This window comes from Haliotis rubra, unplaced genomic scaffold (genome assembly GCF_003918875.1).
Source record: "Haliotis rubra isolate DU_JTF1 unplaced genomic scaffold, ASM391887v1 Scf625, whole genome shotgun sequence".
In the NCBI taxonomy this organism is placed as follows: Eukaryota; Metazoa; Mollusca; class Gastropoda; order Lepetellida; family Haliotidae; genus Haliotis; species Haliotis rubra.
Window position 1 is genome coordinate 460,268 of NW_025767330.1, and position 15,746 is coordinate 476,013.

Consider the following 15,746-nt stretch of genomic DNA (forward strand, 5'->3'; position numbering starts at 1 on the left):
TTTTATACCTGACACAAATCCCAGAGCGCCAAGAATGTCAAATGGTCGGATCCAGATCTACCAAGCACAAACACAACATTGAAATAAAGGAAATCTGTTTCTATTCTGGTGTATCATTACATATCAGGGGCGTAGCTACAATCATAAAAAAGCCCGGGCTTACACATGATTTGAGCTAAAGATCACCATGAAAGTTGGACAAGCCCTCAATACTATCTAAAAATAAAGCTTGGCAACCTAGCGGGCTTACACGAAAAAATCGGCTTGATTCGCGCCTGCTTCTGCTCCTGAACATGTTCCGTTCGTTACCAGCACGTGCTGATTGTTTGCTAAATGTAAACACTATCAGCGCTTGTAAAACTGAAAGTGTAACATGAAAAACGTCCACGAAATGTTAAATGCATCACCAGTTACATGCAGTAAGCTAATGGAGGACATTATGTGGGAAGTACAGTGTACACAAAAGCATTCAGGTAGGCCCTGGGCAACTCTCCACAAAGCTGCCTCGATGTCACAACTACCGTAGGTCGTAGCTTAGACTTATGGATGGAACGGAACACACGAGCACCACAAGGGACCTCTTAATTGCGTTTAAATTCTAACACATTCAGTTGAAACAAATTTGACACGTATTTAGTAATGAAATAACGAATTTTCCGATTCCATAAAATCGTTTTTCAAACTCAATGCCATTACATCGAAACCGTTTCACACTACAGTCAAATGATGACACCAATGTTACAGGCTAATTCGCAGGACGTATATAGACTTTACACGTGTTTGTGACAAAAACTGGTATGTTCTGAAATGAAGACTCATGCCACTATTAGGTACAACTGTCACTGCGACTTATAATGTATATTGGGGGCGGTGGGGTAGCCTAGTGTCTAAAGCGTTGGCTCGTCACGCCGAAGACCCGGGTTCGAATCTCCACATGGGTACATTGTGTGAAGCCCATTTCTGGTGTCCCCCGCCGTGATGTTGCTGGAATATTGCTAAAAGCGGCGTAAAACCAAACTCAGACAGTCAGTATAATACATATTGTGTATATATGTTTCTATATTGCTAACAGTCAAGCACTATCGGATCATCCGCAGAATGATCGCTTAACACAACACACTCACAACATATCCAGCACAACTGTCCAACAGTATGTATAACCCCAGCTGTTCGTGGTCATCGGTCAATAGAACACCGCCAACATTTTAAGTATGTAACCATTCAGTGTACAAAGAATAATTACTGTTACCTATGTTTTTTAGTTCCTTTCGGGTCAGTGACTTAGCACAGTAGTCAAAACGTTTGTTCGTCACAGCGAAGGTTGCATTTCGATTCCCCACATGGTTTTGTTTGTTTGTTTGATATTGTTTAACGCCGCACTCAGTAATAATCCAGCTATATGGTGGGGACTTGTAAATTATCGAATCTGGACCAGACAATCCAGTGATCAACATCATGAGCATCGTGCTACGCAATTGGGATTACCCTGACCACGCGATCCCCTTAGTCGCCTCTTACGACAAGCATGGGTTACAGAAGACCGATTCTAACCCGGATCTTCACGAGTCAGCATTAGGGTACACGGAACGCAAATAACGTACAGCGTACATCGTGTATTTGATATCCATATTTAAGTTCTCAAAACGATAATGGTGTAAGTACATGTTTACTTTATGGGTTATTTTGCTCGAAATCTTATGTACTTTAACTCAGATTGCAGCCTTTATGGCCCAGAATGAGCTGTGGTTTCCTTTAAGATCGGCATTCTGCCTTGGCAGAGTGAATGCTTCATGTGCTTTAGAGATTTGAGTTAAGTAGTATTCGGGGTTCAGGAGTGATCACTTGAGATAAATGAGTTTGGATATTACGATAATGTGTTTTGAAGAAAAAGGAAAACTCATTTATTATGTTCTTATAGCAACGCCGCACTCAGTAATAATCCACCTTTATGGTGGCGACCTGTAAATTATCGAATCTGGACCAGACAATCCAGTCATCACGGTCACTGAGTATCGATCTCCGCAATTGGGATACCAGGCTAGCGAGCCAGACCACCCGATCCCGTTAGTGGCCTTCTACAAGCATGGGTTGCTGAAGACCAGTTCTAACCTGGATGTTCACGGGTCCCAACATGGGTACAGTGTGTGAAGCCTATTTCGTGTGTCCCCGGCTGTGATACTGGTGGAGGGGCGGTGGGGTAGCCTAGTGGCTAAAGCGTTGGCTCGTCACGCCGAAGACCCGGGTTCGAATCCCAACATGGGTACATTGTGTGAAGCCCATTTCTGGTGTCCCTTGCCGTGTTGCTGGAATATTGGTAAAAGCGGAGTAAAACCAAACTCAGTCAGTCAGTCAGTGATACTGGTGGAATATCGATTAAATCGGCGTAAAGCAATATCCAGTAACTCAACAGAGTTCCGTATACTACTGAAGTAAAAATAACAATGGTATTTGTCTTGGGTACCAAGCTGTTCGGAGCTCTCAGATCACGTACGGACTACACGACCAGGAATAACCCGATGGTCGGTCTTTGGTCTATATACAGAAGGATGTCGAATAATTTGGCAGTACATCAAAGAATTCCAGACAGGAAGCTAAGTCAGGCTGAGATGAACCTGAATGTCTTCTCTCGCCGAGTACCTGTTAGGTTTATGTGCTGGAGGCGGATTGTGTTGCCATGATTAACACAAGCCACCTGTGGTGACCGTTAGCTAATGTGTACACGGTCAGATCAAACACGTATGGCGGCTTCAAGCATTCCTATAATGAAAACAGGAAGGTAAATGAGGATGTTTATCCATACGTCTGTAAGGATAACTGTAATTACGTCGTTTATACACGGGGGCGATGGGGTAGCCTTGTGGGTAACGCGTTCGATCGTCACTCCAAAGACTCGGGTTCGATTCCCCACATGGGTACAATGTGTGAAGCCCATTTCTGGTGTCCCCGCCGTGATGTTGCTGGACTACATGTATTGCTAAAAGCGGCGTAAAACTACACACTTACTTGTTTATACACGGGTTCCAGCGAAAAAGGTTGTAGTCTAAGTTCACTGTTAAAATTTGCATTTGTCCAACAGAAGGTTATTCTCGCAATCTCGTAGTACTTTATATAGTCACTGTGTTTCCTGATGTTCGAGATATTAGGAGAAGAATGCTTATATACACATGCCAATATATAGCACTTAATGAGGTGTTTTGACTACATATCGCCCTTTACCGTTTGACCTCGGTATCCGGTTTAGTTAATTTCACAGTCCTCTACAATAATAAAAACCGTAAACCCTTTCCCGAGCCATAAGAAATATCTGGTTAAAACAGAGTCTATTGTACCATTCCGACTTTATATTATGAGCGTGTGTTTGTTTGTTTGTTTGTTTATCGCCGCACTCAGCAATATTCCAGCTGTATGACGGCGGTCTATAACCAACTTCTGGAATCTTACCGAAAAGAAAGCACAAAATACCAGGGATGGTTGTCCAACGTGCAACAGTTGTTGGCACTTAAAGCCCTCTCCGCGGTTGCCTTGTGTTATCAGCCTATCTCTCAACACGTGTTCTAAGCAGCATCTACTGCTGACAAGACGTCGTCATGGGTTTGTCTGTCATAGGTCTCGTTACACCTCCACATTCAATAGTTTGGTGCATTTTGGAGGAAAAGGTCAACGCTGATTTAATATAAGCGGGTGGTGGGGACTATTGCTAAATGTGGCGTAAAACTAAAACATACTCACTCACTAATATAAGCGAAACGAATGGTATTTTCCTATCTAACTGTGATTCTTGATTTAGTTATTACCACTCGACCACTGGTGACTCTACTCCAGCAATCGCCTCTTCGTTTTAAATCGGAACCACACCAATAGCATTATGGCATTCTTTAATTGACTAGAAAATTATAGTTACTATCTGCACACAACAAGTGATGCAAAGTCCCTGAACCACACTATTTTCCCTACTGCCTAGCCCTCTCTGCGTTTGACTGATTACGAAAACGTGATACTGGCTCAAATATGCATAAAAATCCTGAAATAAGTGCAAAAATATTGTCTCTTTCTGTACTCTTCACTGTGGAGGAATAAAAGATTATTTATATTTAATGCTAAAGCTATAAATGAAGCAAGTCTAGATTTCCTCAGGTTCAGGAATCACTTGTCTCCCTTTTAATTTAAATGGGTTTGTTTGTTACTATCAAAATTACATATATTCTGAGACTAAGCGTTAGTCTAGTGATGCACATGTGTGCAAGACGTGACCTACGCAGCTGGCAACACCATTTGTACAAGGAATGAATGATTTACAGCATCGTTCATGTGCACGGGGTAGCGATGTAAACACGCCATGGCTGGAAGCTGTCTCCAGGCTGTGTATCTGAGACTGGGTGATAGTCTACATAAACACACTCTCGGTGAATTACAATGTAATCATACGATCAGCGAGTTCGTAGTCAAATACCACATGAAATCAAAGATATTGCTGCAGTGTAGAGAAGACGTCCTGAGCATACAAAGCCATATGCCATAGGAAATTAAAACCTGTGAGAATATTTTCTGGTAATTTGATTCGAAAGTTGTGTGCATTCAGACAACTTCACCGAGCTTTGATGGAGAGGTGGGGTAGCCCAGTAGGTAACGCGTTTGCTCGTCCCTCGCACGGAAGGCCGGGGTTCACTTCTATACAGGCTAACAAGTGTGAGACCTATTTCTGGTGTTTCTTCTCCCCCTTCCTCACTAAGTATACAAGCTAACAAGTGTGAGACCTATTTCTGGTATTTCTTCTCCCCCTTACTCACTAAGTATACAAGCTAACAAGTGTGAGACCTATTTCTGGTGTTTCTTCTCCCCCTTACTCACTAAGTATACAAGCTAACAAGTGTGAGACCTATTTCTGGTGTTTCTTCTCCCCCTTACTCACCAAGTATACAAGCTAACAAGTGTGAGACCTATTTCTGGTATTTCTTCTACCCCTTACTCACTAAGTATACAAGCTAACAAGTGTGAGACCTATTTCTGGTATTTCTTCTCCCCCTTACTCACTAAGTATACAAGCTAACAAGTGTGAGACCTATTTCTGGTGTTTCTTCTCCCCTTTCACCAAGTATCACTTCTATACAAGCTAACAAGTGTGAGACCTACTTCTGGCTAACAAGTTTCTTCTCCCCTTACTCACTCACTAAGCATACAAGCCAACAAGTGTGTGAGACCTCCCCTTACTTCTGGTGTTTGAGACCTACTTCTGGTGTTTCTTCTCCCCCTTACTCACTTCTATACAAGCTAACAAGTGTGAGACCTACTTCTGGTATTTCTTCTACCCCTTACTCACTAAGTATACAAGCTAACAAGTGTGAGACCTACTTCTGGTGTTTCTTCTCCCCCTTACTCACTAAGTATACAAGCTAACAAGTGTGAGACCTACTTCTGGTGTTTCTTCTCCCCCTTACTCACCAAGTATACAAGCTAACAAGTGTGTTTCTTCTCCCCTTACTCACCAACTATACAAGAGTGTGAGACCTACTTCTGGTATTTCTTCTCCCCCTTACTCACTAAGTATACAAGCTAACAAGTGTGAGACCTATTTCTGGTGTTTCTTCTCCCCCTTACTCACTAAGTATTACATGGTACAAGTTGTTAGCCAGCAAACGCGGGTAGAGATGGCGAACGACTATATTACTCACGTGAATGTGTCTCATACAGAAACTAAGAATACTGTGTGGGTGTATGAATGGTCTTTAATGCAAATCTGAAAGTCCGGAAATACTTCACACATATATTTCACGACCTAACTGTGTCTCATCCAGGCAGTGATCATATTGAGTGGGTGAATGAATGCTTTGTTATGCAACAACAGTTCACGGCACATCACACGGTCTCAACCCAATCGAGACTATGTCGGGTATGTTAGAAAATCACCTAACCCGCCGATCCTCGTTTGCTTGAGACAAATCCGGGTCACAGTGAGTGCGTATGGTTTTACGCCGCTTTTGGTAATATTCCAGCAATATCACGGCGGGGGACACCAGAAATGGGCTTTTCACATTGTACCCATGTGGGGAATCGAACCCGGGCCTTTGGCGTGACGGGCGCACGCTTTAACCACTAGGCTACCTCACCGCCCCTAGATTCGGGTTAAAACTGGTCTTCAGTAACCCATGCTTATCGTAAGAGACGACTAACTCCCTGGCTTGGTTGACACATGTCATCGTATCCCAGGTGCGTAGAACAATGCTCATGCTGTCGATCACTGGACTGTCTGCTCCAAACTCGAATATTGCCGACTGTGGCGTAAAACAACAATCAATTTGTTGGCTGCGACGACAAACGTGGTCGACCTTTATCTCTTGGAGTCGCGATGTATCTGAGGGGTTTTCCCAGTGGTATATCGAGGGTGTTTCATGTACTTCAACATACGGCTTGAAAAGCTCTGATGTTAAGAGTACAGAAATCAATTTCATGTAAGTAAACACTGAATGCTTGAATTGTTTTGTACCGTTTGCCATGGAGATATTGTTGCTCTATTTCACGGGGTCTGCCAACACAACATGAACACTTCCAGGAACGCTTTGTGCATAGACAAGTGAACTAATAAGACATGACGGGGGTGGCTAGACGCAGGAATCAGCGCTCTAATCCTCAATTATCGCTTATTGTCTTAGCTATGAAACTCTGACGTTTAACGTCAGGTATTACGCAAAGACCCAAGGATGAGTTTAGTTTGATGCCGCTTTTTAACAATATTCCAGCAATATCACGGCGGGGGAACCAGAAATGGAATTGTACATTGTACCCATGTGGGCAATCAAACCCGGATCGTCGGCGTGGCGAGCGAGCGCTTTAACCACTTGGCTACCCCACTGCCCCTAAAGAACCAAGAACATGAGACGACTCCATCAATCTGTACAGAATATTATTGATACTGCGACTGTTGTTTTTTACCTGAAATATGAATTCTAATATTCGCATAATAACATATTAACATATATATGCATGCTGCTTTTAAGTCGAGCGCCTGCGTGAATGTGCCCAATAAAGCAATCTCACCATGCACCTTGGGATAAGATGTGTGCTGTTAACATCATTTTACTTCAGCAACAAAGGGGACGCTGAGCATAAATGAGCAATCGGTGTAAAATTTTACATATTTTTGTAGTCCAATGATTGGTAAAGAAAAGAAACCATTCAGCTGACCATGAAAGAAAGATGGAGTCAAATTGGAAAGTCAGTAACGTGTATGACCACCGTTAGCAGCAACACAAGCTGTGCAACGTCTCCTCATTGAACTGATGTCTCTGAATAATGTTTTGAGGCAATACATTCCACTCTTGTTGCAAGGCATTCTCAAGTTCCCCAAGGTTGTTGATCTGTGGGCGACGTGAGAGGCGTTGGCCGATGTAATCCCACAAGTGTTCAATGGGAGACAAATCAGGTGACAATGCAGGCCATGGAAGTAGAGGAATGTTGTTGTTTACCAGAAACTGTGTTGCAACACGTGCAGTGGGCGCTCGAGCATTGTCCTGCTGGAATAGAACAATGCTCATGCTGTCGATCACTGGACTGTCTGCTCCAAACTCGAATAATGCCGACTGTGGCGTAAAATAACAATCAATTTGTTGGCTGCGACGACAAACGTGGTCGACCTTTATCTCTTGGAGTCGCGATGTATCTGAGGGGTTTTCCCAGTGGTGTATCGAGGGTGTTTCATGTACTTCAACATACGGCTTGAAAGCTCTGATGTTAAGAGTACAGAAATCAATTTCATGTAAGTAAACACTGAATACTTGAATTGTTTTGTACCGTTTGCCATGGAGATATTGTTGCTCTATTTCACGGGGTCTGCCAACACAACATGAACACTTCCAGGAACGCTTTGTGCATAGACAAGTGAACTAATAAGACATGACGGGGGTGGCTAGACGCAGGAATCAGCGCCCTAATCCTCAATTATCGCTTATTGTCTTAGCTATGAAACTCTGACGTTTAACGTCAGGTATTACGCAAAGACCCAAGGGGGAGTTTAGTTTTATGCCGCTTTTAAACAATATTCCAGCAATATCACGGCGGGGGAACCAGAAATGGAATTGTACATTGTATCCATGTGGGCAATCAAACCCGGATCGTCGGCGTGGCGAGCGAGCGCTTTAACCACTTGGCTACCCCACCGCCCCTAAAGAACCAAGAACATGAGACGACTCCATCAATCTGTACAGAATATTATTGATACTGCGACTGGGTGTTTTTACCTAAAATATGAATTCTAATATTCGCATAATAACATATTAACATATATATGCATGCTGCTTTTAAGTCGAGGCGCCTGCGTGAATGTGCCCAATAAAGCAATCTCACCATGCACCTTGGGATAAGATGTGTGCTGTTAACATCATTTTACTTCAGCAACAAAGGGACGCTGAGCATAAATGAGCAATCGGTGTAAAATTTTACATATTTTTGTAGTCCAATGATTGGTAAAGAAAAGAAACCATTCAGCTGACCATGAAAGAAAGATGGAGTCAAATTGGAAAGTCAGTAACGTGTATGACCACCGTTAGCAGCAACAGAAGCTGTGCAACGTCTCCTCATTGAACTGATGTCTCTGAATAATGTTTTGAGGCAATACATTCCACTCTTGTTGCAAGGCATTCTCAAGTTCCCCAAGGTTGTTGATCTGTGGGCGACGTGAGAGGCGTTGGCCGATGTAATCCCACAAGTGTTCAATGGGAGACAAATCAGGTGACAATGCAGGCCATGGAAGTAGAGGAATGTTGTTGTTTACCAGAAACTGTGTTGCAACACGTGCAGTGGGCGCTCGAGCATTGTCCTGCTGGAATGTGTGCAAATCGTGATGTTGGTTAAAGATGGGAACGACGTTGTTCTGAAGAATGGTGTCACGGTAGTAAAGGGCATTCACTCTGCCACGACAAACAACCAGAGCAGTTTTGTGATGATAACTGATCCCTCCCCACACCATAATGCTTCCTCCACCCCAGCGATCTCTTTGCACAAGACAGTCCTGATGGTAACGTTCTCCCCGTCGACGCCATACCAGTAGACGCCCGTCAGCATTTCGCAAGTGAAAACGTGACTCGTCGGAGAACACGACAACATGCCAACGTCGTAACAACCACAATCGATGCTGTTCAGCCCATCGTCGGCGTTCACGGCGATGTCTATCAGTCAGGATGGGTCCAACATAAGGGCGTCGACACCGTAATCCTGCCGCACGGAGACGGCATCGGACGGTGGAAGCACTGATCAAACCGCGTCGGCCTAGGACAGCGTTGGCGGTTCTGGCAGCCGGCAACGTACGATCCCGAATATGGCGCCGAACAATGTCTTATCTCGGCGAGGGGTGGTAACACGTGCCTCGCCAGGACGTTGGCGGTACCTGGTGGTTCCTGTTTGTTGGTACCTGTTGGCAAGTCTTATGATGGTGGAATGATGGCAACCAAATCGTCTGGCAATAATCCTGCTTGATGTGCCAACCTGCAACATGCCCAACGCCCGTTCTCGTTCCTCTGGTGACAATCTTGGCATTGCAAAATATACTGAACCGCAAAAGAAACGCAAGTTGATTTAGAAATGTCAATATTTCTGAATCTGTGGAACAAACAATCTTAACACTACGAAAAAACAACAGACAAGTGATTGTTGAAGAAATGAGTCGTGATCTCTGGTGAAAACAACACTCAAGTTTACTGTAAAAGCATATGTTATCACTTCACCCTCACACACCAAAAATGTCACGAAACAGTGTGTCAATCAGTAGCGCGTGTGGCCACCATTGGCTGCAATGCAGGCAGCACAACGACGTCTCATCGAGTCAACAAGTGTCTGAAAGAAGGCTTGGGGAATTTGATTCCATTCCCTGATCAATATGGCTTCCAAATCTCTAAGGTTTTGAGGTTGAGCAGCTGTCTGTATCCGTCTACCAATTTCATCCCACACATGCTCGATTGGTGCCATATCCGGGGACAGAGAGGGCCAGGGCAGTACAGCAATGTTGTTCCCTCAGAGGAAGTCCATAGAGACCCGTGCAGTGTGAGAACGAGCATTGTCCTGCTGGAACGTCTGGAGCTGAGGTTGGGCCTGGAAGAGCGGTACAACGTGGTGTTGAAAGACCTGGTCTCTGTAGACTACAGCAGTCACACGTTGACGAAACACGTGTAAACGTGTTCTGTGGTGGTAGCTGAAGCCACCCCATACCATGAGTCTTCCACCTCCCCAGCGGTTAGCTTCCACAACACAACAGTTGGCGTAACGTTCATTACGTCGTCTCCATACACGTAATCGGCCATCGGCGTGGGACAAGTTGAATCTGGACTCATCAGAAAACAACACTTGTTGCCATTGTTGACGTCGCCAACGCTGGTGTTGTTGCGCCCACTGTAAACGATTTTGGCGTTGACGTTGCGTCAGAATCGGTCCGACGTAAGGACGGCGACATCTGATCCCTGCTGCCCTCAGACGACGATGAACAGTGTCTGCAGAGATGTGACGTTGTGGCCCCTTGAATGGATTTGCAGCTGTCTGTGTTGCTCGTTGCTGTCGGTTACGCAGATGAGTAACCCGGATGTGACGATCTTGCGCTGGCGTTGTTACCCTGGGACGTCCTGAACGTGGTCGGTCTGGAACATTACCGGTTTGACTATACCTTGCGGATAGTCTTGTGATTGTTGTCACGTGACATCTGAAGTGCCTGGCCACTTTAGTTGGTGTGGATCCGGTCTGCAACATTCCAACTGCGATTCATCGTTGCTGTTCAGTTAGACGTGGCATGTTTTCTCCGCGTTGTCACAGTCAATTTTGTATTCTTTGGTGTTTTTTGAATGACCTGCCTTATAAAGCTTCAAACTGGAGTGAAATGCACGCATACACTTTACTTTCGGAGGTACAGCTAAAATGAGAACGGTTTTGTGCCGACGGTCATTTATACCCCTAATCAGCATGATTTACGCATGCAATTTGTGCTTTTCGTGTGTGTTGTGTATGATTGTTAGTGTCATGTGATGTGTTCCATGATGTATTCCGGCAATCCGTTCTTTACTGTACAACATTGTATATTGTCTTTTGTGTTATTAACAACATTTCCAACGTTCATTTTCACTCTCAAAACAATCCTATTACCATATTTCAAAATTTACAGGTGGTGCGTTTTCAATGATATTCAGTATATAATAAACAATTGCAAATTAATAACAAAAAATTACTGGGTTTTTATGAAACGTGTTTTGCGTTGTATAAGATTTAGTAATATATACATCAGCACTAAATTGACTGTATCCATCTTCCGTAACCTATTCTTGTCGTAAGAGGCGACTAACGGGATCGGGTGGTCGGGCTCGCTGACTTGGTTGACACATGTCATCGTATCCCAATTGCGGAGATCGAGGCTCATATAATGCATGCTGTTGATCACTGGATTGTCTGGACCAGACTCGATTATTTCAGACCGCCGCCATATAGCTGGAATATTGCTGAAAATTCACTCACTCACACAGTTTGTAACCAAGGCTTCATGCATACGATAGACGCTCTAAGACATCACGCTCAACGTAATACAATGAACGCTCTAATCCACACCATCTTTCCGGCGCACCAAATCTCAACCAAGCCCTATCTGGATAATACGCCATGCTTATAGGATAGGCATACATTGGTCTTCATCAGATGCACTACAAATCACCAATCCCAACATTCCATCTGCTTGTACACACGTTTCGTTTCTTTGCTGCGTTAACGCTGCACATATAGTCTGTTTGCTTTGAAAACGTACCGATGAATTTCACTTTAAACAAAAAAGTAAATCAAATAAAGTGAAATTAAGATTGCAAATCCTCATAATTTTACCATGCCAATTGAACATTAAAATCTCAGAATTTTATTCAACTTAGGATAAAAGTTGTTTAACAAACGATCATAGTTTCAAATCGCTATTATTGGTTCGTATTACAAGGGGGTATGCACATTAAATGGAACCCCGAGAACAAGAAGGGTTGGTTTCAACGGTAGTCTAAGTTAACGCGCATCACTCACCGCACGTGCATTTGTTTCACTGTTCCAATTACTGCGCGTACCCCCTTGTAATACAAACCAATAATAGCGATTTGAAACTATGATCGTTTGTTAAACAACTTTTATCCTACGTTGAATAAAATTCTGAGATTTAAATGATCAGTTGGCAAGGTAAAATTATGAGGATTCGCAATCTTAATTTTACTTTATTTGATTTACTTTTTTGTTTAAAGTGAAATTCATCGGTATGTTTTCACTGCAAACAGACTATAGTAACGTAACTGCTATGACGGCGATCTGTACGTAGAGTCTGGTCAGCCAAACTAGTGATCGATGTTATGAGCGCAGAGGGCGTTGTACTATAGGCGTTTGGGTAGCCTAGTGGTTAAATCGTTCGGGTTCGATTCCCCACATGGGAACAATGTGTTAAGCCCATTGATGTTGCTGGAATATTGCAAAAGTGGCGTAAAAATACTCACTCACTATTGTCCTAAACTATCTCAGCGTCATAAGAGCATGGTAAAGCATGGTGTTATGGTCACCTAAGCGTTACGATCGATTTATACAACGGTTCTCAGATCATTAAGCTTGTTGTCACGGTAGCCACGCCTGATTGAGTGCTTGCTCTCCACGTGCCCTCAGACAGACAGACTCCCTCTTCCGGGATCATCTTGAGGTATGTAAACATGTAATGCCGTATCAGTCAAACACAGGCCATGTTTATGTGCAAGGTTTCCATGTTTTACAACACTGCGGCTCAGGTTACTTAAACACGACGCAACATCTTCATCCTTGTAGGTTCTCTCGACCTCGATGAAGATACCGGGGTGCCCTTGTACAACACAGCCTTAGTGCTGGTCTCCCGGTCTGGTTAAGTCCCGGAGTGAGTGAGTTGGGTTTTAAGCTGCTTTTAGCAATATTCCAGCAATATCACGGAGGGGAACACCAGAAATGGGCTTCACACATTGTACCCATGTGGGAAATTGGACCCGGTCTTCGGCTTGACGAGCGAACGCTCTAACCACTGGGCTACCCTACCGCCCCCAATCAGGAAAGTAGCGTCTTAATCTGTCCTCAGGTCATCAGATATATAACTGGAATTTTATCATATAACTGGATTTCGATCTCATCAATAGGCTTGATACCAGTTATGGTTTCTCACCCACAGATGTGTACGAAATAACGTGTTCAGGTGACATCTAAGGTATGCCGAGAAAATGCCCCGTTTTTACTGTAACAACGAGTAAGAGAAAGTACAATTCGAGAGAAACTGCCACCTCCTTCACGTGTATAGGAGGAAGTACATTGATGCACGAGAGATTCTGCACGCATGTCTTTCTCATCCTCCCTCAGTGAACCTCATACCCCGGCATAGTCTGTCGTACAGACCCTGAAGTTAAAATATCCAAGAAAGCCCACGTTATATTTTTTTTACTATGAACTTTTTTGCAGTAAAATATGTTCATTTCAGAGACTAGTTGTTAGTCTAACCCCGGCATAGTCTGTCGTACAGACCCTGAAGTAAATATATCCAAGAAAGCCCACGCAAGTCTAGAAAATGTGGCAAGTCTAGATTTCCTCAGCTTCAGAAAGTCTCAGGGCTCCTTTTCATTATATTATATTTTTTTTACTATGAACTTTTTTGCAGTAAAATATGTTCATTTCAGAGACTAGTTGTTAGTCTAACCCCGGCACTGACAGACTATAAACAATAATTAACATCCCGCATACTTCCTCCGCAGCAAACATTTCATCACACCCAATAAAGAATGCAGGTTATGTTGTGTCAAATATCTTCCCTGATTCCTGGAACACTCGCATATCTGCACATGGTGAGATCACGTGACACTACACGCTGAGAAATGCATGTTTTGATCGGGAACCGCCTCAGAGCTGGTGAGTCAATAAGCATGATTTACAGCACCCCTGGGACACGCCGAGGGAAGGGGCGGGACGTATCTGCTGCGTCTGTAGCAACATCTACACCATATTTATATCAACGTATGCCTCATTCTCACGATATTGTGTCACGATCACCCACACATCGGTCTCGGGGCGGGGCGACCTCGCACCAGGCACAATGGAGATACAGTCGGCCACGAGGAAATACCACCCTTTACGGCAAGCTGTAAAAACAGGCGGCGAATGTCGCTATCCGGTCATTGCATTGTATAGTCAACTGTTCATTTTCATGCGTACACATTGACTATTTTATCCAATATACCTGTGGAATCATGCACTGAGTGTTCCCGAATTATACTGGACCTTTAGATGAATCAGGTATGAATCACGGGCTCATCAAAAACTTAAAAAGACAACGTATGTCTGTTTGTTTCTTGTATATAAATTAACTTCGAGTGTACAGTCATAAACTCTCTCTCTCTCTCTCTCTCTCTCTCTCTCTCTCTCTCTCTCTCTCTCTCTCTCTCTCTCTCTCTCTCTCTCTCTCTCTCTCTCTCTCTCTCTCTCTCTCTCTCTCTCTCTCTCTCTCTCTCTCTCTCTCTCTCTCTCTCTCTCTCTGCACCAAAACGCAGATGTTCACATACACGATATTTGCACATGCTTTTCAGCAATTTGATGCATGATCCTCGTGTAGTTCATATGCATAAGGTTTGCTTGGTTTCTCATGTTAGTGGAGAAATCAATCTTCGATGTAACCATATATACATGTATAGACATAACATATAGTGAGTGTTTTAAGTGAGTCTAAACTTTTGAAAGGAAGTATATAATATATTTATAGATAGATACCTCCTCCGTCATGAGTGATTCATAACAACTGTAACGTGTGTGTGCGTGTGCGTATGCGTGTTAGTTATTTAAACAAAACGCCACAGAAGGCCTCAAAGAAACATCCAGAGTACAAAATAACGTAAATTAAAACCTACATCGCTCCACTGTCACAAGTTAGTGCTGATATAACCCATATAACTGATGTATAAGATAACAAAAAGCATTATGTTCTTTTAAAACTACACAGGTATATGACATCGTCTACAGTCACTAACATAAAATAAATATGTCATGTACAACTCACCGCTCGGGTCGTGTCAGTACCACGCACTAAAAGTCATCTTGTATTAAAAAAACAACAACAACAAAAAACGACCATGAACACCTGTTATCATAATTAAAGTTTAAAAGGTATCCTTCCGTGGCCTTCACACGTTGATAATCCGATATATTAGTGCAAATGTAAGGAAATGACAACATCCACGCTCATTTGCACTTGAAATCTCGTGAACCCTCTCGGTCTCACCTACCGTTGAGGTTCCTTACAGGTATTAAACCTATCTATTAAACCTATACTGTGAAAACAAATGTTACATCGTACCGTATTTTTTTAAGTTTAGAATCGGGACAATATTTGATGCTGAAACCAGGGGGGGGATTAAAATAGATCATAATTTACTTACCTCGAAGGTGTATCGTCTGCTGCTTTCTTTGGACGCGGCAAGCATCCACGACGGTAGTACCAAAATAGAGATTGCAGTATCACATTACACGCGAGCAGACTCTCAGACCAATACCAGTTACCTCCCTTACATCTGCAAGTTACACTACAAATAGATGCTAACACGTACGTACGTGTTATTCGAGTAGTACGCGTGTGCCTCGTTTTCTGAAACAAAGTTTTGAACTTTTTAATGACTCGATAAAACTTTCACGCCCAGGATATGTTACCGAGTTTCGCTATCTTGTAAACATATGCACGAGTCACGAGCAGAGATTGTAGCTGTAAT

At 43.3% G+C, this 15,746-nt stretch overlaps 1 protein-coding gene across 1 annotated transcript in view; it reads right to left on the minus strand.

Moving 5' to 3' along the window:
• The window catches only part of LOC124256336 (calpain-5-like), a 30,286-nt gene extending 14,785 nt beyond the window's left edge, over nucleotides 1-15,501 (minus strand). The window contains exon 1 of the mRNA XM_046690323.1: nucleotides 15,420-15,501. The gene's annotated coding sequence lies outside the window, so the exon portion shown is untranslated. The remainder of the gene's footprint in view (nucleotides 1-15,419) is intronic.
• Between the last annotated feature and the right edge of the window lie 245 nt (nucleotides 15,502-15,746).